Below are 27,150 nucleotides of genomic sequence, written 5' to 3'. Positions count from 1 at the left end.
ACAAATATGAATCCCCCTTTAAACAGTTGTCCAAGTAGCTGTCTTCCAAATTCCCTAGTATATACAAGTATGTACTCCCCATGTTTCATAAGCTTGCTGAAACATATAAATTGATCTTCAATCAATTCCTGGAGCTGTGGTTTTGGCTAATGTTTCAGCGAAGTTTGAGTTTCTTCCTTCAGCACCATTGATTCTTATACTACCTCTTGAATTGGTGGAATAATGATTAGTTCTATTTGGTACAGTGACTCTGTGTACTCTTTCCATCTTCTCTTGATGTTTCCTGCATCACTCAATATTTTGCCCAAAGAATCTTTCAATATTGTTCCTCAAAGTTTGAATTTTTCTTGTGGTCTTTCAGTGAAAATATGCTGATCATGTTCTTTTTTTCTAACTCTAAGGTTGTGCATATTTTATTGCAATATTTTACTTCGTCTGCTCTAGCCAACCTTAACATTTTTCTATTCGTCTCTTTGACTTCATTTCCCCCGTTTATATGAGCTACTCTATAATAAGAGCAAGTTTCAGAGTCTCTTCTGACATGTATTTTTATCTTTTCTTTCTTGCTTGCCTTTTAAAATGACCTTTTGCTTTCATCATGAATGCTGTTCTTGATAGCCAACCACAGCTCATCAGGGCTTCTGTTATTAGTGTGCAGTGCATCAAATCTGTTCTTAAAATAGTTGCAAAGTTCAGTTGGGTAGACTTATGGTCATATTTTGGCTCTCATGGACTTGTACTATTTTCTTCATATGACTTACATATGAGCAGTGATGTTCTGTCCCATAGCCAATTCCTGGTCTGGTTTTAGTTACTGATGTTTTGCTTATCTGGGATCTCTTCCCACAGATACAGTCAATTTAATTTCCATGGACTTCTGAGAAGTCCATGTGTATAGTTACCTTTTGCACTGTTATAAAATGATACTTTCTATGAACAAGTCAATGGTCTTACAAAATTCCATCATGCAAGCTACAGCTTCATTCTATCACCAAAACCATATTTCAGACTTCTGTTCTTTCCTGTTTGTACCTTTGGCATTCCAATTTCCATTAAGTATCAATGCATGTTGATTGCATGTTTTATAAATTTATGACTGAAGTCATTGGTAAATTCTTCAGTTTCTTACTAGCTTTGGTGGTTGGTATGTAAATTTGAATAATAGTTTTATTGATCAGATTTCCTTGAAGGTGGATAAATAAAATCCTATCGCAGACAGCATTGCATTGTAAGATCTATATTGAAATGTCCTTTTACATAATTAATGTAAAGCCATTCCTCTTGATTGTGTCATGCTCAGCAGTTTAAAAAATCATGTAATTTTTAAAAATTCAAAATTTCCAATACTAGTCCATTTCAGCTCACTAACAGCTAGGGTATTGATCTTTATGTGTTCCATTTCATTTTTATGAGTTCCAATAGTCCTGGACTCTTAATTTATACATTCTCAGTTCTGATTATTAGTAAATTTTTGCAGCTATTTTAACTTACGTTGTGCCAATCAGGAAATCAAGATCCATAGGCTCCATTTCCACAAGATTGTCTTCACTCACATCACCAGGGTTGACCCTACTTTGAGAAAGAAGCCCCCCTCAGTCACATTTTGAGTCCCCTTCACCCAAGGGTTGCATCTTCTAGGATTATTTCTGACCATGCTCTGCGTCTGTTCTTTAGGCCTTCAGTATCTGACAATGTTTCCAAGCTACACATAAAGTTTTCACTGGCCACTTTCTCCACACTTGGCAGTTGAATCCTTCTTCGTACTCTGTTCTTAGTCTGAAAGCTCTGCCGCAACGTGCTCATTTGGACTGACCCTGCCAGCATTTGAAATATCAGTGACACAGCTACCAGCATCACAGCCACACACAAGCCACCGCAGGCTGACAAACTGACAGACAAGTGGAGGGATGGAAGAGGACCAGATTTGAAATAATGCATCCTGCAAGCTGGAAGTTGTAGACTTTATGTCACAACAGGAAATTATTATTTTAGCGTGTCATTTTATAATAAAGTAACCCCTACTGAGAAAGTTTTAACCTCTGTGCTAGACGAAACTACCATAGCATAGTGCACGCAATTAATATTCAATCTTCAGATTGAACATGGACACACTTCACTGGCCCCATGGCGCGAAGCTTGTGCAGAACACAGATGGGAGCTGACTAATGGGAGTTCATGTGTAAGAAAGACTTCTTCAGGGAAGATGGACAGGTTCACTACCCTGGTATATACACACCACATGCACATGCACATAACACACAGAAGAAGTACACACAGACACACACAACAGGCCCACATCAAACATACATATTCAATATTTAATGAGTCAGTATGAAGGACCAGAACATCTATGAAACTGTAAAGTGGACACTTGATGGTGTACTAACCAACATTATGTTTATAAGCATGTGGTATTCATTCATTCATTCATTCATTCAATGATTAGAACCAGAGCTCTCAAGAAGTGCTGACAATATTTCTGTGAAAAAGACATAGTTCCTGGCTTGCTGAAAAAACCACAACCAAGAGAGAATATTATTGTTAAGACATATGGGACACTACCTGAGAGACTCAGATGGAGATGGCAAGATTTATATGCAGCTTGAAATCTCTTAATGTTGAATAAAGGAGGGATTTAAACAACTTCCATCAAATATTGTTGGTTAAAATTAGGCTCTTCTGTAGGATGGAGTGGCTTGGGAAATCACAGGTAAGCAGGAGGCAGGGGTTAGCTATAATTCAGTATAACTAAAATGTTGGCTTCATGGCAGCACACCAGAGAGAAGGCATTCAGGTCTTCAGTGATTCTCCTTCTGTTCAGGAGCTTGGTTTTAATTATGTAATCCAATATGTTTTAGATAAAGGAGATTGGTGATCATCCTCAACTCACACTGTACAATAGCATCGCCTGGGAAAGAACAAGCAATTTTCTTTCTATGCCACACTCACAGATCAATTAAGTTAGAACACCTAGTGGTAAGATCTACACAGCAGTATCATTCATCAATGGGGTAATCTTCATAGTCATAGGACATTAGCTATCTTTGTGTGCCCAATAGAGACTCAGGGTCATAGTCATATAAACAAACACATAAAAATATCTATGTTTGGAAGAACTGGAGCTGTGGGCTAAAGAGAAGTCAGAGTTGGAGGTTTTTATTTGGGCATCAAATGAGAATTCCAGCACCCAATTTTTTTTAAAGAGAAGAACTATTAATTATGTTCATAAAACTGTACAACCATCACTATTCGTTTCCATTGTATCCATCACCCTTAACAGAAGTCCACTATTCAAAGTCCTCTCTTTAACTCTCCTTCCAAACAATACTAATGACTAACAAACTTGATCTCTATACACTATCTATTTATAACATATTTTTCTTTGTGTGACTTATTTCACTGAGCGTAATATTCTGCTGCTATTTTTAGTTTTCAATGATGAATTGACAGTGGATATAAGCCCACTCCTTCCCAGTTTGTTCTTAGTCAAGAGGCTCTTGAAGCCCGTTCATCATCGCTAATCCTACTTATATTTGGAATACAAATGGCATAGCTTTCAGCATCCCAGAAATTTACAAGCCAACAAAGCCTGAGAAGCTGACAGAAGAGTGATAGAAGTTTGAGCTGAACTCAAGGCATTGGTGAAATCCATGCTCCAGGAACTAATGGGATATCAATTGAAATGTTTAGACAAACTGATGTACCACTGAAGTACATATTAATCTATGTCAATAAACTTAGAAGAAAGCTACCTGGCCAACTGACTGGAAGAGATTCATATTTGTGCCATTTCCAAAAAAGGGATACCCAATAGAAAGCAGAAATTATCAAACAATATCATTAATGTCATATGCAAGTAAAATGTTATTAAAGATAATCCAAAAACACCTGTAGCATTTTATTGACACGTAGCTACTAAAAGTTAAAGGACATGGAATGAGAGATAATATTGCTGATGCCAGATAGATATTGACTGAAAGCCAAAATTACCAAAGCATGTTTACTTTTATTTTAGTGACTATGCAAAAGTATTCAACTATGTGGATCATAACTATAGATCACATTATAAAGAATTTCAGAACCCTTCAATTTGTCCATGTGGATTCTGTTTATAGATAAAGAGGCAGTTAAATCAGTTATTTCTGGTCTAAAATCAGGAAAGGTATGCATTAAGGTATAGCCTTTCACCATACTTATTCAGTCTGCATACTGAGCAAAAGTAATCTGGGAAGCTGAACTCTGAAAAAGAACATATCAGAAATATGCAGACGGTACTATCCTGCTTGCTTAGATCCATAATCACTGCTCATGGAAGCAGCAGTCAAGAGATCACATTTCACTGGGTAAATCTTCTCCAAAAAGCCTCATTAAAGTTCTGAAAAACAGAGAGGTTACTTTGGTAATTAAGGTGTACCTTATCCAAGTAATGATATTTTTAATTGCCTCATATATGAAAATTGGATATTAAATAAGGAAGACAAAAAAATGATGCATTTGAATTATGGTGCTGGGGAAGACTATTGGGACTACCATGGACTCCCAAAAGAACAAACAAATCTGTCTTGGACAAAGTACAGCCAGAACTCTCCTTAGAAGCAAGGATGGCAAGACTTCATCTCACATACTTCAGATATCCTGTCGGGAGAGATCATTCCCTGAAGAAGAACATCTTTGGTAAAGCAGAAGGGCAGTGAAAAAAGGGAAGGCCCTCAGCAAGACAGATCGACTCAGTGGCTGTAACAATGACCTTAAACCTTCCAACGAGCATGAGGATGGTGCCGTTTTGTACAGTTTCCCTCATTGTTTATAGGATCTCTATGAGTCAGAACCCACCGGATAGCACCACTCAAAGTAGTAACAACAACATATCCATGTCAATTCTGGACAATGAATCAGGAAGACTGCAAAAGAATCGATACATATGATGAATGAGAGTGTGCGTCCATAAATAGATGTACAATGTACATATTGTTTCTCCATATACAGACATATTTATAAATATATTTCTACATTTTATATTTATTTTTATTTTGTGTAAAAATATAAATACATAAAGTATATAAGTAATTAATCATTTTAAATATTTAAAAAGCAGTGTTCTGAACAGTTAAAGTATGAGAGCAAATCAAATGCCACCAATAGAGTCTTGTCCTATCAGTATAATCATATTCATTCAGCTGTAGATTCCCAGACTTCGAACTATGACCCAAAGGAGCTCTTCGTCTGCTATAAGCAGCATTGTCCCTAGAGCATGCATGCGTTTATGTAAACTCTGTATGTACCTAGGGGAGTCATATGGCCAACAGGGTTGGCTCCTATATAAAATCAGCATTTTCTTTTTTTTTTATAACCATTGGTGAAGCACTACATTGTCACTGATCATGAAGAGAATAAAATTCGCATTCTTAATTTTAATAAGGCAATCAAACATAAATAAAACAAAGATGTACAAGGGTGTTTTATTACCTCCAATCAATTCTTCAGAAGCAGCTGCACAAAAGAGGTCCAGAAATTATTCTGATTTTAATGGCCGCCAGAGCATGTTCCAAAAATATAAGGCTATGATCATAAACTCTTTCTTTTATAATGTTCAGAAGCAGGCCATATGTTTAAGATTAGATTTGATTTGGGAATTAAGGTATTTTGGAGTCTGAATTGACTAGCAAATCATTAACACAGGATTAACTCTGAAAACCAGGGCATTATAGCATGAAACATAATACTAGAGATACCATATAACTCCAAAAATCTTATACTCATGTAGATGAGACAGAACTAACATTCCCCAACTGTTTGCTCTGCACAATACACTGGTGTTGGACTAATCTTTAGAGATGGTACCATAGTCAATTTGTATATTTTCTCATATCAGTATTAATGCATTGGTACAATCATTAAAATTGTAATTGTTTTCTGTGTAAGGAAATCTATTTTCACCTGGAGTGGTGGTTGACTAGTAGATCGTGCCAGTCAAGCCCAGATCATTATAACCCTATACACTCTAGAGATAATTAGTTCAAAGGAAAGCTGTCCCAATGGTGTTGTGGATTAATTGTGACTCTGGAAAACATATATTCAACCCTTCGCCATATCATGTTATGATTAAAGCAAAAAAAATATTCTATCAATGTTTACTATGAAGAAGGAAGAAAGAAATTCAAAAAGATTCGAGAACTCAGCAGTCATTTTTTTGTCTGTGAAAGAAACCTGGTTACCCTAAAGTAGCTGGCAGAATGGTGTTTTTTGTTTTTGTTTTCTTGTTAAAGAGTTCTCTTGTTAGTTACCATAAAATCAGCTTGATACATGGTGATGTCTTAAGTATAACAGATGACATATTGCCTGCTCCTGGGCCATCTTTGTGATCGTTGTTATGCTTGAGTCGATTGTTGTGGCTGTGATGGCATCCTACACAGGTGAAGAGAAGTCCCCATGTTGAGTGGATGAGAGTGGGAAAGGAAAGGTCAGTGGGTTCAAGTCCACCAGCAATTCCGTGGGAGAAACAGGAAGTTCCCATAAAGACTGACTGCCTTAGAAACCCTGTGAGTTGGAATTCATTCTATAGCAGTGAGTAGTGGGTTATACAAGTGAAATTTTACAAAAGAAAGCATCTCTGCTTTGCTTCTCATCTCAATTGACTCTGGCCACCCTTGTGATATCCGAAAGTCTCCTTCCCATTGCTTGTACCCCTAGCAAGAGGGCTGTTTTCATGACTGGCATCTTAATAGATAATTATTCATTCTAATAATGTCAACTGGTAATTTTTGGTAGTTTTCACACCCAAGTGTAAGCTCTCCTATCAAAGAAAGTTTTTTTTTAAATGCAGAATTTATTTCTTTACTTTAAAAAAAATCATTTTATTAGGGGCTCATACAAGAAATTTCACTCCCCAGACACTGAACTCATAAAGAAAGTGGCAGACACATTTAGACTTTAAGGCTTGTAATAAATTACCAAAATTTAGAAATACAATGAAAATAACCCATTTTCTGCTTATGACTAGCATCTCCACACAATACAGTTTCCAGCCCTGCTAGACCATTCTCCTGTAACCAAAAACCACTGACCCTACACAACCCAGAAGCCTACACATCACTTAAAACCAGAGCACCATGCCTCCCAAACAGCAGTCAACAGCAGTAACTACAAAAAAATAAATAAATAAGTAAAAGAAAACATAATAATTGAAGATCACCCAACTCAATGAAATACAGATAAAAATAATACTTGGAATGACTAAGAAGCGAATACAAATACAGGAGAATGCTGTTTAGGACCATTAAAGAGTTCTGGGGCTCATCCTGAAAATAAAGGAAGAAATTGAGAGACTAAAACCTCACATCCTAAATAAACCCAGAAGCTAAACAATAAGATGACAGAGATTTTATTGCACAATAAAGCAATTGGATGGGGGGAGGGGGGAGAAGGGGGAAATCAATCAGGGAACTTGAACACAGACATGTAGACTCCAGCCCATGAGAGAAACAATCAAACAAAAATGGGAACGAATCCTAAGAAAGCCTGAGGATGATGTGGGACACCATGACGAGAAACAACCTACATCTCACTGTAATCCCGAACAGGAAGAAACAAACCAATCTGCGGACAAAATAGTAAAAGAATTGATGAAGAAAAAATTCCCAATATCATAAGAGAGGACAGCATTACTGTCCAGGAAGGAAAAAGAACTCCTAATAGGCTAGACCCTGTGTGTGTGGGGGGGGACCATAGAGTAGTCAAAATAGCTAATGTCAGGGAAAGGAGAGTATTTTGAGAGAAGCTGGAGAAGCAAGAACATAAATAAATAAGGCCACTTATAAAGGTGAAGTGATAAGGATGAACTCCAATCTCTCATCACACGCTATGCAGGGAAGAAGACAATGGGGCAACATAAAACAAATTTTGAAAGGAAAAACCTGTCAACCAAGAATGTTATATCCAGAAAAATCTATCCAACAAATGTGAGGGAGAAATAAAAATATTCCCAAACAAGGCAAATTTAAAGAATTCATAAAAACAAAGCCAGCAGTACAAAAATATTAACTGCATCCCTAGGGTAAGAAAATCCACAACAGTAGCATACAGACTTGAAACAACACAGGGTACAGCGATCATCATACTAACACACCACCCCAAACAATGCAGATCTAGAGGGGGGACAAAGAGATGACTGCCACCCCACCCCACTCAACTCCCCCCAAACAAGAAGAAAAAGTACAAAATGCAAATACAACAAAATGACAGCAGCAATCACACATTTAGAAACCACCTGATTGGCATTAATAGTAGGAGACTTCTGTACAACTCTCAGAAAAGTAGATCAACAGGAAAGAAACTAAATAAAGAAATGGAAGACTTAACACAATCCGTTTGACCTCCCAGGCGCTTTTACAGAGTACTCTAATGACAGTAAAATAATACACGCTCTTCTCAAATTCACATGGTGATATTCTTTTTCTTATTGTTTTATTGGTGGGCTCATACAACTTTTATCACAATCCACACATACATCAATTGTATAAAGCACATTTTACATTCGTTAGCCTCATCATTCTCAAAACATTTGCTCCCCATATAAGCCCCTGGTATCAGCTCCTCATTTTTCTCCCTCCCTCCCTACTCTCCCTTCCCTCATGAACCCTTGATAATTTATAAATTATTATTTTGTCATACCTTGCACTGTCCAAAGTCTCCCTTCACCCACTTTTCTGTTGTCCATCCCCCAGGGACAAGCTTCTATGTAGATCTTTGTAATCAGTTGCCCCTTTCTACCCCTCCCTCCACCCTCCCGGTATCACCATTCTCACCACTTGTCCTGAAGGGATCATCTGCCCTGGATTTCCTGTGCTTTCAGTTCCTATCTGTACCAGTGTACATCCTCTGGTCTAGCCAGATTTGTAAGGTAGAAGTGGGATCATGATAGTGGGGGTGAGGGGAAGGAAGCATTTAGGAACTAGAGGGAAGTTGTATGTTTAATCATTGCTACACTGCACCTTGACTGGCTCCTCTCCTCCCTGTGACCCTTCTGTAAGGGGGTGTCCAGTTGCCTACAGATGGGCCTTGGGTCCCCACTCTGCACTGCCCCTCATTCACAGTGATATGATTTTTTGTTCTTTGATACTTGATACCTCATCCCTTTGGCACTGCATGATCATACAGGCGAGCTAGATGACTGCTTGTTCACCTTCAAGTCTTTAAGACCCTAGATGCTATATTTTTGATTGCCGGGATCTATCAGCTTTCTTCACCACTTTTGCGCTAGTTTAATAGAAAAAAGTATTCTTGCATTGAGGGAGTACTTGAGTGGAGGCCGAATGTCCTCACATGATAATATTCTAAACTAGATCACATACTAGGCAGCAAAAGAAACCTTAACAAATTCAAACATATAGAGATTATATAAACCATCATACAAATTCTCAGACCAGAGTATGATAAATTTTGAGATCAACAATAGAAAAAAAAACAAGAACAGCAAACACATGGAGACTCAACAACAAACTACTAGACCAGAGTGGTACAAGCCTAAATAGGTTACTTAAATCAATGGTAATACAACATGTTGAAACTTATGGGACACAATAAAAAGTTATCAGAGGACAGTTTATAGCAATCAATGCATGCATAAAAGAAAGAAGCAAACAATTTTCAATCGTTTATCACAATTCCTTCAAATTATCACAAGGACAAAATCAAAAGTCCTCCAGCAACAGAAGAAAAGAAGTAATAAAAGCTGGAGCAGAAATAAATGAACTGGAAAACAGAAAAGCAATGGGAAAAATCAACAAGAAGTTGGCCAGCAAACAACGAAGGAAAAGGAGAGGATGCAAACATCTAGAAGTAGAGATGAAAAGGGTGACATCGCAGCAGTTCTAAATGAAATAGAGAGAATAATAGCACAGTAGTATGAAAGACTATATTCCAACAAATTTGATCATTTAAAATTTGATAATTTGTGATTGACTAACTTTACTCAACATAATGTTTTCCATGTCCATTCATGTCAGAGGTGATTCATGGTTTTGTTAATGATTTATAGCAATTTGTAGTATCACATTGTATGTGTGTACCAAAGTTTCTTTATCCATTCTTCAATTGATGGGCTTTTTTGGGTTGTTTCCAACTTCTTGCTTTCATAAAAGTGCAGTGATATATGGGAGTATATGCATCTGTTAATGGCTTTTACTTCTTAAGAGTATATACCCAGCAGAGGCATTATTGGATCATATGGGATTTCTATTCCTAGTTGTTTTAGATAGCACTCTATCATTGTCCACAATGATTGTACATGTTTACAAACCCAGCAGGAGTTTGTGAGAGTTCCAATCTCTCAGCACCATCTCTGCCATTAATTGTTTTCTGTTTTGCTTTCTTTTTTAATTGGACTAGCTTTGTAGGTGTAATAGCTCATCTTTCTTTTCATTTGTATTTCCTGGATGACTAATGCTCGTGAGCATTTTTTCATGCAGTAACCATTTGAATGTCTTTTAAAAATTATTTTTATTAAGTGATCAATATATTGGGGGCTCTTACAACCCTTATCACAATCCATACATCACTTGTATCAAGCATGTTTGTATATATGTTGCCATCATTCTTTTCTAGACATTTACTTTCTATTGAGCCCTTGGTATCAGCACTTCTTTTTCCCCTCCCTCCTCCCCCACCCTCATGACCCATTAATTAATAATCACTTATTATTTTCATATCTTACACCAACCTCTGTCTCCCTTCCCCCATAGTTTCTGTTGTTCGTCTCCACTTGAATGTCTTAGTGAACTGTTCATTTTGTAAAATGTATGATTAATCAGGAGTTAATACATATGTCATATCATTCTATACTTCAGTCTCATCAAACAGAGTTGTGCAATTGCTGCCACAACTGGTTTCCAAGCATTCTTTTTCTTCCTGGATTCCTTGACACATTTTTTTATTATATTGTATTTTTTATTTCTAGGGTGATGTTGTATTCTATAGATTTTAAGATTAGTTATTGGTTTGTTGTGTCATTCATTGCTAAAAACATTTTTATCAGTTCATGGAGTCTAATTTTATTCTTTTGATGAAGTCTTTTGATGCATATTAATGTCTTATTTTTAGTAGATTCCAGTTATCCATCTATACTTAATTCATTACACTTGATAGAATGTTCTGCATTAGGCCCCATAAATTTGTCCCTGGAAGTTACATTTATATCTTTGATCTATCTTGAGTTTGCTTTTGTTCATGGGTTGAGGTATGAATCTTATTTCATTCTTTTGCAGATAAAGATACACTTTTGCCAGAATCATTTGTTGAAGAGGATGTCTCATTTGATGCCATTTTTGACCCTTTGTCAAAGATCAGCTACCTATACATTGATAAATGTATTTTTGAGTGTTCTATTAGATTCTATTGGTCTATTCATCTATTATTATATCATCACCAGACTTTTTTTATTAAAAGCTTTTTATAAATCATTTTATTGGGGGCTCATACAACTCTTCACAATCCATACATACATCGATTATGTAAAGCATATTTGCACATTCATTACCCTCATCATTCTCAAAACATTTGCTCTTCACTTAAGCCCCTGGCATCAGCTCCTCATTTTTCTCCCTCCTTCCCTTCTCCCCATTCCCTCATGAACCCTTGATAATTTATAAATTATTGTAATACGTTTATTGGAGACTCTTAAATATCTTATCACAATCTATACATTCATCCAGTGTGTCAAGCACATTTACATATATGCTGTCATCATCATTTTCAAAGCATTCTCTTCCCACCTGGGTCCCCAATATCAGCTCCCCATTTCTTCCCCCCTCCCCGCCCACCCTCCTTTGATAACCCTTGATAAGTTTTAGATTATTATTTTCATATCTAACATTGTTCTCCGTCATCCCTCACCCACTTTTCCATTGTTTGTCCCCCTGGGAGGGTGTTATATATCAATCCTTGTGATCCCTTCCCCCTTTCTCCCCCCATGCTCCCCTTATCCTCCTGGTATCGCTACTCTCATTGTTGGCCCCAGGAGGTTTATCTATCCCGGATTCCCTGTGTTTCGGGCTCTTCTCTGTAGCAGTGTGCATGTTCTGGTCTAATCCTATTTGTAAGGTAGAATTGAGGTCATGATAGGGGGGAACGAAGCACCAAAGAACCAGAGGAAAGTTGGGTGTTTCATTGCTGCTATACTGCACCTTGACTGGCTCATCTCTTCCCTGTAACTACTCTGGGCAGGGATGTTCAATTGTCTACAGAGGGCATTGGATCTCTACTCCATGCCCCCCCCCCACCTATTCACATTGGGTATGATTTTGTTTTGGGTCTTAGATGCCTGATACCTGATCCCATTGACACCTCATGATCACACAGGCTGGTGTGCTTCTTCCATATAAGCTTAGTTGTTTCTCAGATGATGGCTTGTGTATCTTCAAGCATTTAAGACTCCAGATGCTGTATCTTTTGATATCTGGGCACCATCAGCTTTATTCACCACATTAGCTTATGCATCCATTTTTTCTTCAACAATCATCTCAGATAGGTGAGCATCACAGAATGCCCGATTATTAGAACAAAATATTCTTGTGTTAAGGGAGTATTTTAGTCGAGGTCCAATGTCCATCTACAACCTTAATTCTTACCATATAGATATAAGTACATAATTCTATTCCCCTCTCGATATATATACATATGTACATGCCTGTATTTAGACCTCTGTAAAGAACCTTTGCCTCCTGGTTCTTTTCTCTATTTCCTTTTACTTTCTTCTTGTCCCACCATCATGTTCAGCCTTTATTCAGTTTAGTAATTTCTCGCTGCTACATTGCCCTGGATTAAGGTCGCATCCTACAACCTTCTCTTCATCGATTTTACTTCACTTGTTGTTCCCTTGTCCCTGGGTTGTTTCCCCCCCACCCCTCTTTCTCCTACCTCCTCTTCTCCCATATCCCCCCCAGAACCATTGGTTCCATTCTTTAAATCTCTGAATTATTTATTCCACCTATCTTATCTAAATAAGACATGCAGATACATTAAATAAGGTCAAGAAAACCCAGAAAAAGCCAAATAAAACAACAAAGGAAATCAAGACCAACAAAACAATAACAACGGCAAAAACAACAACAGAAAGAAAGTCACCGACAAAAGTAGAAAAAAACTATAAATAGCTCAAGGTCTGTTTGTTGGCCTTTACAAGAGCTTTCCATTCAAGTCTGATGGGTGTCACACTGTCTCCAAAGTCTATTTTTGGTATTCCCTGGGGATTTCATCACTTTGTTCCCCTTGCTGCTCTGTTGTAGGCCCTTAGTTTTTCGCCCCAGTGTGATGGGGTCCGACTGTGCACAATTCCCACACCATGTCTCCATTGTTCTCCGCAACAGCATGGTTCAGTGAGGGATGCGGTGTCCCGTGGTGGGGCCGGTCCTATGGTCCTCCCTCTGCATTGTCTGCTCCAAGTAGGAACATCGTCCTAGGGGCTTGGGGCTACGATGTCCTGCTCCCCCTTTCCATCCCTTTGCATTTCTCCCATGTGCTCTAATCCAACGTGCCCCTCTCCCCAGGCTGTAGCCCCAGCGTTGTCCTCAGAAGTGCATTCCTCACATAGTTGGGATTGGGCAGGTCCATAGACCTCTCTATTGGTTCCCTAGTACATGCCAATATGTTGTAATCATCTATTGGCACATCGGGTTGAAACCTGGTCTCTTTCTCCCTCTCCTGTGGAGATATAAATAATAACCTCCCCTTCAGTGGGTTAGTTCCCTGCTCCCCCACTACTCGTCTTTTTCTCCCCTCTTTCTTTCCCCCTTATTTAGTTGGCTGCCGTATATATCCCTGGATTGGGTTTGGCCCCTGCCATAGTCGCTGGACTTCACCCCAGGGATTTATGTACATAGTAGCTTTTCCCTTATGCCCCATTTTTGAAAGCTTTCCTCAGCGGACTCATGTTGTACTTGTCCTTCTGTGCTTGGCTTACTTCACTTAGCATGATTTCCTCCAGTTTTTCCCATGTGGCAATGTGCTTCATGCGTTCATTGCTGGTTTTTAGGGTTGCGTCGTACTCCATTGTATGTATGTACCACACTTATTTGATCCATTCAACCAGCTGGTTTGACTATCGTGGCTGGGTAATAGATATTGAAGTCAAAAGCTTCCTACTTTGTTCTTCTTGAGATTTTTGCTTCTACTGGATTTCTTTGTTAGTATACAGATATATGATTGATTTCTACTTGTCAATCTTGCATCCTACTATATTGCTGTATCTTTTGATTTTTCTAACCAACTTTTAGAATCACTGGGATTTTCTACATATAAAATCATATTACCTGCAAATAGCAAGAGTTTCACTTCTTCTTTGCCCAGTTTTATTTCCTTGATTATTGTTGTTATTGTTTAACAATTCTAAGATTTTCAGGAAAAAATGTTAAATAAGGGGGATGATAGGGAACATTCATATATGGTTTCTGTTCTTTGGCAAGTTCAGAACCAGAATGAGTTTGAGTATTTGCTGTCTTTTTCTACCTTCCATAATAGTCTGTGTAGAATCGATGACAGTTCTTCTCTGAGTACTTGGTAGAATTCCCCTATGAAGTCATATAGTTATGAACTTTCCTTGATTGGAAATTTTATTATGGATATGTTTAAGGATTCTACATCAGTCTGCATTAATTTCAACAGTTGTGTGTTTCTTGATATTTATGCAATTCTTCCAGATATTCAAACTTGTTGGAATATAGTCTTTCATAGTAGTGTATTATTATTATTTTTATTTCATTTGATTCTATTGTGATATCACCCTTTTACTTATTTAGTTCTACACATTTGCACCTGTCTTTTTTTTCCTTTGCTAATTTGCCATTGGATTGTCAAATTTGTTAATCATTTCAAAGAACCAACTTCTTTTCTTGTTGATTTTTCCCATTGTATTTTCCCCATTCATTTATTTCTGCTCTAATCTTTATTTTTATTTTTCTCCTGTTGATTGAGGGCTTACTTTGTTGCTCTTGTTCTAATTGTTGATCGTGGTGTTTGCAATATTCGATTATAGTTTTCTGCTATTTTTTCATGTATGCATTGATTAATATAAAGTGCCCTCTGATAAGTGCTTTTGCTATGGCCTAATGGCTTTGGTATTCTGTTTTCATTTTAATTTTTTCCAAGAATATTTAAAGATGCCATCCCTTATTTGATCTATTACCCAGTCATTTAAACATAGTATATTGTCCCATTTTCATGCAATTGAATTTTCTGTTCTTATCCTCTCTCTTTTTTAATTCTAGTTTGAACTCTACAGTATTGTTGTCTGGAACATGTACTGTAGAATCTCAGAATTTTAAAATTCATTAAGCCTTGGTTGGTGATCTACGTAGTGGTCTAGTCTAGAGAAGGTTCCGTGTGTGCTAGAGACGAATGTACACTGTAATGCTGTTGCATGGAGTGTGCTTCATTTATCAGGGAAGTCAAGTTGTTTGTTTGTGTTATTTCTTCTATGTCTTTGTTGTTGTTTTCCCCTGATGGTTTTTCCTTGAGAGTGCTGCTTTCATCTTTTCTTCTATTTCCTTCAAGCAGATTGCAGTTTCCTTTCGACATCTACGTTGATCTTTCCCTTCTTTCCATACTTTAATGGCCTTTTGACTTATTTATATGTAATGTTCCTGAGGTCGCCCCACATCTTGTCAGCTCTCTCACATGAGCGTTTAATAAGTCAAATCTATTCTTGCGATGTTCTTGAAATTCAGGTGGTGAACACTAAAAGTTGTCTTTTAATAATAACACCACCATTATGGGTAGCATAAAGATTAAATTAGATAATCTCTATAAGTAGTTAATTTATTTTATAAACATTTAAAATATATTATTAAGGCTTAGAAATTTATGATAGTCCAAGGTTAATGCCAACATGCAAAGTTATTGGATGTTTTGAGAGAACTTTGAAAGTTATTTTATAAAAAGGTAACTACTACTGCTTGGATATTGGTTGTCATCAATCATATGGCACATCTGGTTTGGTTTTAGAAATGTGGAATTGACCTCCTTTAAAGTTCTATCTGGAGTTCCATATGACAGCAATAGAAGTCCTGGATTTGCATTTCCCAACTTCATATTTTTCTGGGATTGGAGGTCTTGAGTTCTGTCTGCTGAGAGCATCTGTATCCACACATGGCTTATTGATATTGCAGACCAAGGATTTTGAGTGAAAAACCTTACATGCTGTAGGAGCAGAATACTTTGAGGCAAGAGCAATAAACAATAATAAGAGCATGTCAGACAATGTGATATTGTGAAAATCACTGGTAAAACCTATGAAGTCTATGCCTCAGTTATTTTTCAAATAACAGACTTTCTCCCCCTGAAATTCCAGGTTCAACTAGTTTAAGAGACGTGCACAGCAAGGACACCCACGACCACTATTGTTGTTAGATTTCATCACCTTGGTTCTGAATCCTACCAACCCTGTGTACAACAGAATGAAACACCAGCCGGTCCTGAAGAATCCTCCCAATTGTTCTAATGTTTGAGTTCATTGTTACAACCACTATGTCAAACTATCTCATCCAGGGCCTTCCTCTTTGTTGCTGCTTCTCCAAGAATGATGTTCTTCTCTAGGGACTAGTCTATCCTGACAACAGGTCTAAAGCAATTGAGATGTAGCCTTAGCACCCTTGACTCTAAGAAGCATTCTGGATTTATTTTTCCCAAGATAGATCTATTTGTTCTTTTGGCAACCCAGGACATTTTCAATATTCTTTGCCAACACCATAGATCAAATGTATTGATTTTTCCCTCTGTCTTTCATATTCAGTGTCCAACTTTGACATGCATAGGAGGCAGTTAAAAATGCCATGGCTTGGGTCAGGCCCAAATCCTCAAAGTAACATTCTTACTTTTCAACACTTTCAAGAAGTCTTGTGCAGTAGATTTACTTAATGCAATGCATCCTTTGATCTCTTACTGTTGCTTCCGTGAGTCTTGCCCGTGGATCCAAGCAAAATGAAATCCGTGACAACTCCAATTTTTTCCGCATTGACATGACTGCTAGGTGAGGGAAAATGACAGTTCTAACACTAACTTGAGATTCAAACTAAGAATAAAGGAGTTGACCACATTTCCAACTAGTAATGTTACGTATCACAACCACCCTTGCTACAGACTCCATTTTGAATTGTCAGAGTACATCTTGCCCCAACTTTACACATGTACCTACTAAAAAGAGTACTCAGGAAAGAGTTCAAATTCCATCCAAATTCTAACCAGTTTGACCATCCAAACTATTTAAACTGGAAACCTTCCCCAAGAAACACATGTTGATTCTTAACTAAGATAACAGTCCTACAAAAAAAAATCTTTTAGTTTGTAAAGTCTGAGAGATACTGTTGTCTGTGATATGCTTCTGTTACAGGTTTCTATCTTTTAATAAATTCCTTAGAGAAATTTTGGTTTTCTACCTTTTTGTACATGCCAATCTCTGAGAACAGAAACTGGCACTGCAGATGACCTCGTGGGCATCTTCCTCCAAAGGAACCGATCAAAAGGGGCAGCTAGCCGTGGTGAGGGATAGCGGCCCCAGAAACCTTTCATTCTGATCCTTCGCTGAAGGCTCTGCTCTCCCTGGAGGGGCGTCTGGTTGAGATAGTTAAACCTGGCCAATAAACACATGTGGGATTAACTGAAGGTGAAAGAAATAAATGGCTCAGTAAGCCTCACCTTTCTAGTTCTTGGGTCTCTTGCTTTCTGATGGTCGGACCAAGTTCAGCTGCCTTAGCCAGTTCCCTGCTTCAGCTGGCAAGGCTCTCTTCCTGCAAGACATCCCTGAGGAGAAGGCACATGGACCTATCCCGATGTGCTAGAGCAGCCATGTGGAGACTCCTGACAACGCTGATATGCTTACACATTCACTGACTTGGCTTTCCTCCTGCAGTTGGCACATTACATCTGCTTTTTAAGATTGAGGAGGACTTTGTAGATTGGTGTTGAAAGGCTAATGTTGGACTTATGGGCTTGGACAGCACTGGGTTGGGATACTTTTTTTTTTTAATTTTCAAAAATTATTTTATTGGGGGCTCTTGCAGGTCTTGTAACAATCCACTGAATCAAGCATATTTGTACTTATGTTGCCATCATCCTTTTCTTTTTTTAATGTACCCTTACCCTTTATATAAAACTCTCTCTTATACATATGAGTTTCTGTGGATTTGTTTTCCTAGTTTACCCAGCCTACCACAGACCTTAAGTTCTATTGAATGTACATCTTCCTCTTTTATTTCTTGTTTCCTTTGTTTTTATGTTCTTTAAATGTTTACAGATTCAAGCTCATTATAGTTTCAATGAAGTTTTAGTCCTTGACCTTTTGGCTTGAAAGAGATATAAGTCCTTGGCTCTTAAGTGAACATCCTGACCTAAATAAGGATTTGAGATAGGCATCCTCAAGATGGATCACTCTAGATAGGGACTTTTTCCAAATGCTCCTATGACCAGTTACTTTAAATGTTTACATGTTCAAATCCTTTATAGTTTTGGTGAAGTTTAAGGCTTTAACCATTTTGTTTCAGTGAGGCTTCATTGCTTAAAAATCCTTCCTTCTTTAGGGGCTTCACTCTGTAACCCCCACCCCTTTTCCCTGATCTTTCTTCCCTGACATTATAGATGTGTTCTTCCAGAACCCTATTTTCTTCACTTCCTTTGCCAGCTCTGCTCACCATTAAATAGGTAATCTACTTCTGCTTTATGTGACCTTGACTCAGAATTCCACCACCCATGATCCATGGATTAATTCTGGAGCCCTTTTTCAAGCATTGCTTTATCTTGTCCACCACCTTGTTGCCTGCCCTGCACCCTCCCACCAGGAGACCTTTCTCGATGGCTTCCATTCTATCTGAATAGGTGCCCTTTCTACTCGAGGAGCTCCTTACGTTCACCAAAATGTGTCAGCAGGTTTTCTGCTTTTTACCCTCCAATAGCAATGCCGGCAGGTGATATTCAAAATTTAAAACCTCATACTGGCTAAAATTTCCCTGGCTCCCCACTACACAGCAGACTTTTTTGTGTGTGACATTGAATTTATTCTTCCCACACAAGTATACCATGTCTTCTTGGAAGACTGAGATATGATTAATGAAGGTGACCTTTACTTATGATCAGTTTGCTGCTGGAACTTAGTAAAACCATTTATAATTTCTATGTTCAGTTACTCTTTGAATAATAATATGAACCTCAGTTTATTAATTTCCTAGATACCAGTATCCATTCCTGCTCTTTTTCTTTTTAGATCATTTTATTGGGGCTCTTACAACCCGTGTTATAATCCATACATCAATTGTATCTGACACATTAGTACATATATTCCATCATTCTTTTCTAGACATTTACTTTCCATTGAGCCCTTGGGATCAGCTCCTCCCCCCACCCCACCCCACCCCAATCCTTGTGGCCCCTTGATAGATTATAGATTGTTAGTTATTTTCAAATCTCACACCGAACACTGTCTCCCTTCCCACAGTATTTCTGGATGGGCGGGTGTGGTTTAATGCCATACATTGTGATTGGTGCCCCTCCCTCCCTACCTTTCCTGCCTTCCCCCTACCCTTTTGGTACCTCTATTCCCATTCCTGTTCCTGGGTTCCATGTGTTGTGAGTTTTATCTCTTGCCTATAGCTATGTCCATGCTCCCGTTTAGTCCAGAGTGGAAAGCAGCGCTGGGGTCATGATAGTGGGGGGTGAGGAAGCCTCAAGGGATCAGAGGTATATTATGTGATCCATTAGTGCTCTATGCACCCTGATTGACTCATCCCCTCCCTGCTCTTTACGGGAATTTATCCGTACATATGTATAGAATTCTATGGCAGAGAAATTAGCTGTTTCTCTTCTGAAATTTGTTGGTATTTGAATTCCCTTCTTTTTTGATAGTAAGACCTGTGGTCAGGGCCCAAACATGGGCCAAGTTCGCCTTTTATGCAGAAAGGCAGTATCATAAGAGTTCTACCTAGCTCTTGTGAATCAAAGCACTGTACCAGCTATTAAGATTCTGTCAAACTTAGCTGACATGAATGATTATTCTAAACCAGGTGCTTCTAAAGTTGAAACACCGGAGTTTACATCCCTCCACTAGTGGATATTTTATTTTGGCCCCACTGTGGACTGAGATAAGGGTAAGCCAGAGCATCCCTAAAGACTCCCCTTGGGGATGTGTTTTAACCCATTGGAATGACCGCCATAAAGGACAGTAAAAGATAAGTGAATTGACTTTTTCAGTAACACAGCCTGGCCCCAATATGAACTTGGGGATCAGGCCATTAAACAACTCTCTCTCTTTCAACACCATTTTACAATTAGATTTGTATCATTTTTAAAAAAGGAGAAAATGGGTCAGAAACTCTTATATTCAGTGTTTTACGTCTTTATATCAAAATTATATTTGGAAGAAGGGCTGTCACTATGAGATGACAGACAAAAAGATCTCAGGTTTTATTTTCAAACTCAAAATAATTGGACTTCATGAGGAAAGTCTAGAAGATCTTGCGTTTAGTGAGGGAAATAAACAAGAAGCTTCACACCGTGAGTCTCAACCCCAGCCTTCCTTGAGAGCGTCATCTAATTGTACCTTTTCAAATCTGATTCAAGCTCTGTAAATGCTCTTCTTCTCTTCCACCCTATGAAATCCAGTTCCCTCCACCTGCCCCAAACTCCACTAATATATACCCTTTCTTTCCTCCCCATGAGGAAAGAGTGCTGATTACGGGCTCTCTCACCATTTGGGGACTGAGGTCAAGTTATAAGATAAAACTCATGAAGGTGGCGAATTCCCACTCTGTCCCCGGTGCTGGATTGTATATTTTATGGGAAGTTCCGAGGGCTATTGGGGATAAGGAAATGGTGGGACTTCGTGTCCCTTTTTCTATATCGGACCGAAACTAATATAAGGAGTGATTATGTATGTCACGGACACAGAAAATTTGGAAATCAATTTCAAAAACCAGCCTTTAGGTGTACTCTCACCTTGAGAGATAGGGAGACAATTCTGACATTCTGTTGGTCCAATGATGAAAAGAACCGGAATAATGCCAAAGCTAGGGGTTAGGCCGGCGAGGTATACGAAACTAATTCCGTGCCAGATATTTTAGTTCCAGGACTTGCTTCAGGGCCAGATAATGACCCATTAGGCAAGATACAACTACTGAGGACTTTAATAAGATTAAGTACCTAATGACATGCATACTTGGGGTATTAGACAAGGTGTTCTAAAAGCTATTGGTTATGAAAAATTAAAGAAGTTACCCAGGGAGAAATGAACCTCTACAGCATTTTCAAACAGGCTGCAGAGGCATTAACAAAGCATATTAATGTGGATCTTAAATCTGACTTAAAGGGAGGGGAAATTAATGGCCTTTACTATTAATTTATTCAATGAGGTATCAGATCCTCTATTCCCACCTAATATCTGCATATGCTTGGGTCAAAAAGTGCATTCCCAGTACGTAAACCTGCCCAGTACTGCTTTCCCAGAGTCAGATATTAGGACAAAGATTTAGCTGACTCAAGCTTTTATGTTTTCTGTCACCTCGTGTGCATCTGAAAGCTGGACAGTAAGTGCAGAATGATAAGAAGAATGGAAGCCTTTGAACTGCTGCTGGTGAAAAAATTAAATATACTGGGTACTTCCACAAGAGCTAACAAATATGCTTTAAAAGAAGTATAGCATAGAGGGGGTGTCGCTCAGGGGTAGAGAATTTGACTACAGATCAAGAAGTATAACAAGAATGCCCCTTAGAAGCAAAGATGAAGCAAGTTTGTTTCTCACACACGTTGGTTATGAACTTAGGAGTTGTTCATCTCTCATGGACTCCCAAATTCATATCATCAGGAGGAACCAGTCCTTGGAGAAGGACACCATTCTTGACAGGTGAAGGTTCTTTATTCCCTAGCTGCTCTCAGGATTCTCGCCTTGTCCATGGTATTGGAATGTTTGACTATGCTATATCATGGGGGGAGTCTATCCTGTTTGGATCTCTTTCCGTTTCTAGAAGGGTTATTTTCTCCTCTTTGATACTATCAGGGAGTTTTCTTCCAGGGTTTCTTGTACTAGTTTTGGATATTTTATTTATTCCTATTCTGGAATCCCAACAAGGTTTAAGTATTTCCTCTGGATTGTGTTCTATATAACCCTTGGGCTTTCTTCTGTCTCCTTTGCTCTCTTTTTCACCATTGTTATTGTCATAGATTAGAGTTCAGAAATGTGTCTTCAAGTTCACTAATTCAGCTGTGCATTTCTTCAATTTTATTACTCTGTTATTTTAAAATATTGTCTAATTCTGCTATCTTATTATTCTTCTAGATTTATATTTGGTGCAAGGTTTCTATTTTTTTCTGTTGTTCTATTGAACTTTCCCCCCATCCATTGAAAGTACCAGAACATCATTCTTTTGAATTATTTTCTGGTAGTTCCATGGCTGTTTCTATGTCAAAGAATTCCTCTGGATTTGGATGTTGGTTGCTTCCTTGCCTGCTTTTCTTATTTTGGTTTACTTTCTTTTGTGTGTGTGTGCACTTCAATGCATTTTGCTGTCTCCAAGACATCATCATGTAGTTGTTAAGAATGGGAGGCAGAATGGATAGTGTTGAGATAGTTGATTTTATTGAGCAGTGCAGGAGAGGGTTAATAGGAACCAAAAACAAAAAGATGAGGAAATGAGTAAAATGAACAGAGTAAAACAAGGAAAATAGAACGCGGAAAGGCGTTAGTAAAGGTTAAAAATGTATAAAATAATAAGATATATTTAACAGGGTAATGAAGTTCACAGGAATAATAAAAAGATATTAAAGAGAAATATAGCTCAAACACCAAAAGCAGCAATAGGAAGGGAAAGGGGGAAATGAGGAGGTATTGTTTGATTGGAGCCTTCTCTCAGCTCAGGATTCTTGTTGCTGTTACAGCTTCAGGAGGGCTGGGGCTCCTGGGTGGCCTCGGTGTGCATGCTGACCAGGTATAAGGATATCTGCGTGAGAAGTGCTTAGGTCAGGGCTGGTGAGGCTGGCGTATGGGTAGTGGTGGGTCGACACTCAGTAGGAGCAGTGGCAGCTGGGCTACAATCTGCAGCTGGAGCTCCTGCTGTGACAGCACAGGAAGCTCTGGGATGTGCAGGGCAGGAGAAGGGAGCATCTGGGGCTGAAATACAGAGTGGGTGGCAGCAGTACAATAGCAGCTGTGAGGCAAAGTGGTGGGCAGGGGCAATGGCCTTGGGAAGCCTAGCGGATATGCATGCCACAACAACAGCGAAGGCAAAATGAAGGGCTGGTCCGAGAGCAGTGGCAGCCTCCATGTGCAGATTGTGCGGAAGTGGCGGAAGTGGCAAAAGTGGGTGGGGGAGGGAGCAGTGGCAACTGTAACGAGCAACTTGTTCCTGCTGCTAGCAAATGGTGGCAGTGGTGGATGGATAGGACATGGGACTAAGGAGGGAGGTGGCAGTGGAGATCTGATATATGTGTGGGGTGGCACAGTTGTGGCCCAGGATGCCCATCAGTGGCCAAGGGGAAGCACAGCATCAGTGGCAGTTCCCTGCAGAGTAGTGCAGAGGCAGCCAAGGGCAGTAGAGACAGAGTGTATGTGTGCGTGTATGTGTTGAGTGTATGTGTGCGGCTGTGCTATTTCCTCCCCTGTTTGATCCACTTCTGCAGTTTCAGGCTGTGGAGACCCTGGTCCACTTGGCTTTAAAGTTGTGCTCCAGGGCTTCAGGAAGTCTAGAGTTTCCCTCTCACTGGTCTTTCCTGGTTATGGTAGAAAAGATCCTCTCATGCTTGTTAATAGATGACTATCTTGCCTGGAAATAACCAATAAGTCATTTAATAATAGAAATAAGGCAGAAGAAGAGAGAGAAGGCAGAAAGAAAGATAAACAAGCCCAGCTACTGGCTGCCACTTTAACCTGGCCAGAACACCTCAGGTCTCCTCCCCTCAAGGCACCCACTAAAATTTTCAGGGCAGAGGAAGTCAAAAGGAGGATATGGGTGGCTAGCACCCCCTCTAGTGGCAGGCAATATCTCAAACAATCAATGCTGTCAATAGGACTGAAGAGGCCGCTGACAATTGGCGTATAGAAAATGTCCTAATGCAATGTGGAACATTGACACCCAATGGCCAGGTCTCAACTCCACACAATTGCTTTGGCTTATACACCTCCTCAAAGGGGGGTGGGGGGGATGGACCATGGACTGAAGGTTCCTAGATACTGGTCATAATCCCAGTGAGAAAAGCATCACTCTCACTAATGCTGCTCCTCAGGTATCTAAGGATGTGGGTGGTAAGTCTATTTTATTCCTGCTGGATACGAGGGCAACTTTCTTGGTCTTACCAAACCTACTTGGACTAATTTCCTCAATGAATTATCTGGCTTTTGGTGTGGAAATTAAGCTCCAGTCAACATTCCTTACGCAGTCCTTACCTTGAAAATCCCAAGAAAAGGCTTCACCCATGCTTCTGTGTATACACCTGAATGTTACACCCTTGATAGGAAGAGACTTATTGTCCAAATTGGAAGCACAAGTTTTATTGAATAGGGAGCATGTGCATGACTCAGATATGATAATGTGCAAAGATTGTTTAGCTTTCAATATAGATGAAAGTAAACTAAGTGGGATTCTAGAATTACCTAGACCAGAAAAACCTCTGACTGAATGTCTCCCACCTTGACTTTGCACAAGAATTACAGCCAGAGTATTACAAGCACAGGAACTAGTCTTCCACAGAAAAGACAGAATCATTTGAAATCAGAAGAATACAAGAAATCAAACCAGCCAGCGACTGGGTTTTGGCTTCTGAATTGATAAGACCTGTCAATCCCCAACACCTCAACTTTACTGGTTTTAAAACTGAGCATGACCTACCAATTTGTGCAGGACTTGAGGTCAGTAAATGAAGTTACTGTTCAATACATCACATGGTCCCAATTTATACACTTTGCTGACTCAGATGCTTGGAGGCATCGCCTATTTTATACTATTAAATCTAAAGATGCCTTCTTTTGTACTCCTCTCCACACCCCTAGTCAATTGTTATTGTCTTTGAGTGGAGATATCCAGGCTCTCAAAAGGCTACCCAACTCACATGGAAAACTTTAACACACAGATTCCAAGGCAGCCCTACCCTGTTGGGGAACATCGTAGGAAAAGAGCTGCAACAATTTCAATTAGAAAATCGTACCCTCTTACAGTATCTAGATTACCAACCGATCAAAGGGAGTTTCTAATTTGAATCACGTTGAGCGCCTACAATATCTATACTGTTAGCAGCCCTGAAAGAACTTGGTAACATGCCCTGCCTGAACAACTGCATTCTGAAAAGTTTTCACCTGCATTGCAACCGATGTTCTTTAATCTCATCTGAAGTTCTGCGTGGCCTTTTCAATGAATTATTGAACACAGTAGTTGGAAAAGCAGAGAGTGTTGTGAGTGCTAGAACAATAATTAGGAGGAATGACTAGCAAATTATATTATCGGGTTGGACCTACACGTCTTATGGGGAGCTGTGAGAGCTTTTCACAATAACATCCATTGTAGCAGGGATGCTAATTTACAGATTGTAAGAAATCTCCTAGATGGAGAAAAGTTTTCCCAAATGATCACATCTGTAGTTCCGGCTTGCAGTGGCTGCTAGATCAAGAACTCTTACGACTACTGTCCAACCTGTCCACCACCAAGGCTCTTTGCTAGGGGAAGATTGGCAAGTTGATTTCACACTAAAGTATTCTGTAGAAGGGTACAAATATCTTTTCTGGGTAGGTGAAGGATTCCCTACTCACACAAACACTCCGTGAAAGTTTTTTAAAAGACATTATCTCCAAGTTTGGACTACCTGGATCTATTCAGTCAGACAATGGACCTTCCTCCATAGCTCATGCCACTCAAATATTTGCTAAGGCTTTAGGGATTAACGATCACCGTCACATAGTATGCTATCCCACGTCTTCCGATAGAGTTGAGATACAGAATTAAACGTAAAAGAACCACAGTGAACTTGTTCCTGAAGACTCAAGAGTGATGACAAGACTTGCCTATCCTGTTAGTAGTAGGAACTGTTCCCCATTCCCTCCTAAACGCACCCATTTAAAATGCTTTCTGGGAAACCCTTTTATTCAAACCCTCCCTCGGGTTGCTGACGGTGAACTTTACTCCTTGTCGCAACCCCCTCAACCAAGTGCAAACCAGTATAGTCAGATATGTCAAATATGGGAACTTAATTTTACCCTCCTGACCCTATGTTTCCAGACAAATACCCCTATCAGGTAGGTGATCGGGTTCTTCTGAAGAAATAGAAGACTTACCACACAACCGAAGACCTCCAAGAGAGTGGGACGGACCACCTGCAGCAGAGGTGGGGAACATCTGACCCCACAGGCATATACAGCCAGAACAATCATCAATACCCGCTAAGCTCACATGCCTCACCAAAGCAAAGCAGTGCCAGTCAATATGTTTGGGGTGAGTTAATTAAATATTTGATCAAATATTGCTGACATGTTTTAGTTGATAATTTTGTATGGCTCATGAATGGTATTATAAATATCCAAACAGCACTTAGTAGAAAAAAATCCTGACATATAGTAATCCTCTCCATCCCAACAGCGTCAAATTATTTGGAAAGAGTTCTTGAACCCACAAGTCCCATCTTAAACTCTAGTTCCTGCCTCCTCCTAACACCAAGACTCCATATCCCAAGTCATCTAATGATAATTATACTTGAAAACATGTTTATTTGAACTAAGAATAAAGGAATTGGACACATGCCCAACACATTATGCTAAGTATCCCACACATGCTTGCTACAGAATCCATTTTGAATTTTCAGACTCCATATTGGCTCAACTTTGTGCATCGTGTACCCATGGAAAAGAAGACCTAGGAATGAGCTCATAAAATCACACCATCGCACAAACTGCCCAAACCAGAAACCTTGCCCAAGAAACACACACCAATTCTGTTTATTTTTAGAATTTACAACACTGCTGAGAAAGGGACATCATACAAGCATAGGTCAGCTATGATTCCAAGTTCAGCTGCCACCAAGTCCATATTCTTGGAATAGCAGTCATCTGTTGTTTCTCACATGGGGTGTTTGATCCCTAAGTCCAGGGAGTATGGCGGTTCCTTAAATCTTCTACAGGTGAGTTTGAGGTAAAGCCCAGTT

This window comes from Tenrec ecaudatus, chromosome 12 (genome assembly GCF_050624435.1).
Source record: "Tenrec ecaudatus isolate mTenEca1 chromosome 12, mTenEca1.hap1, whole genome shotgun sequence".
Classification (NCBI taxonomy): Eukaryota; Metazoa; Chordata; class Mammalia; order Afrosoricida; family Tenrecidae; genus Tenrec; species Tenrec ecaudatus.
The sequence above is the reverse complement of the archived record's forward strand: the minus strand, read 5'-3'. Positions refer to the sequence as shown.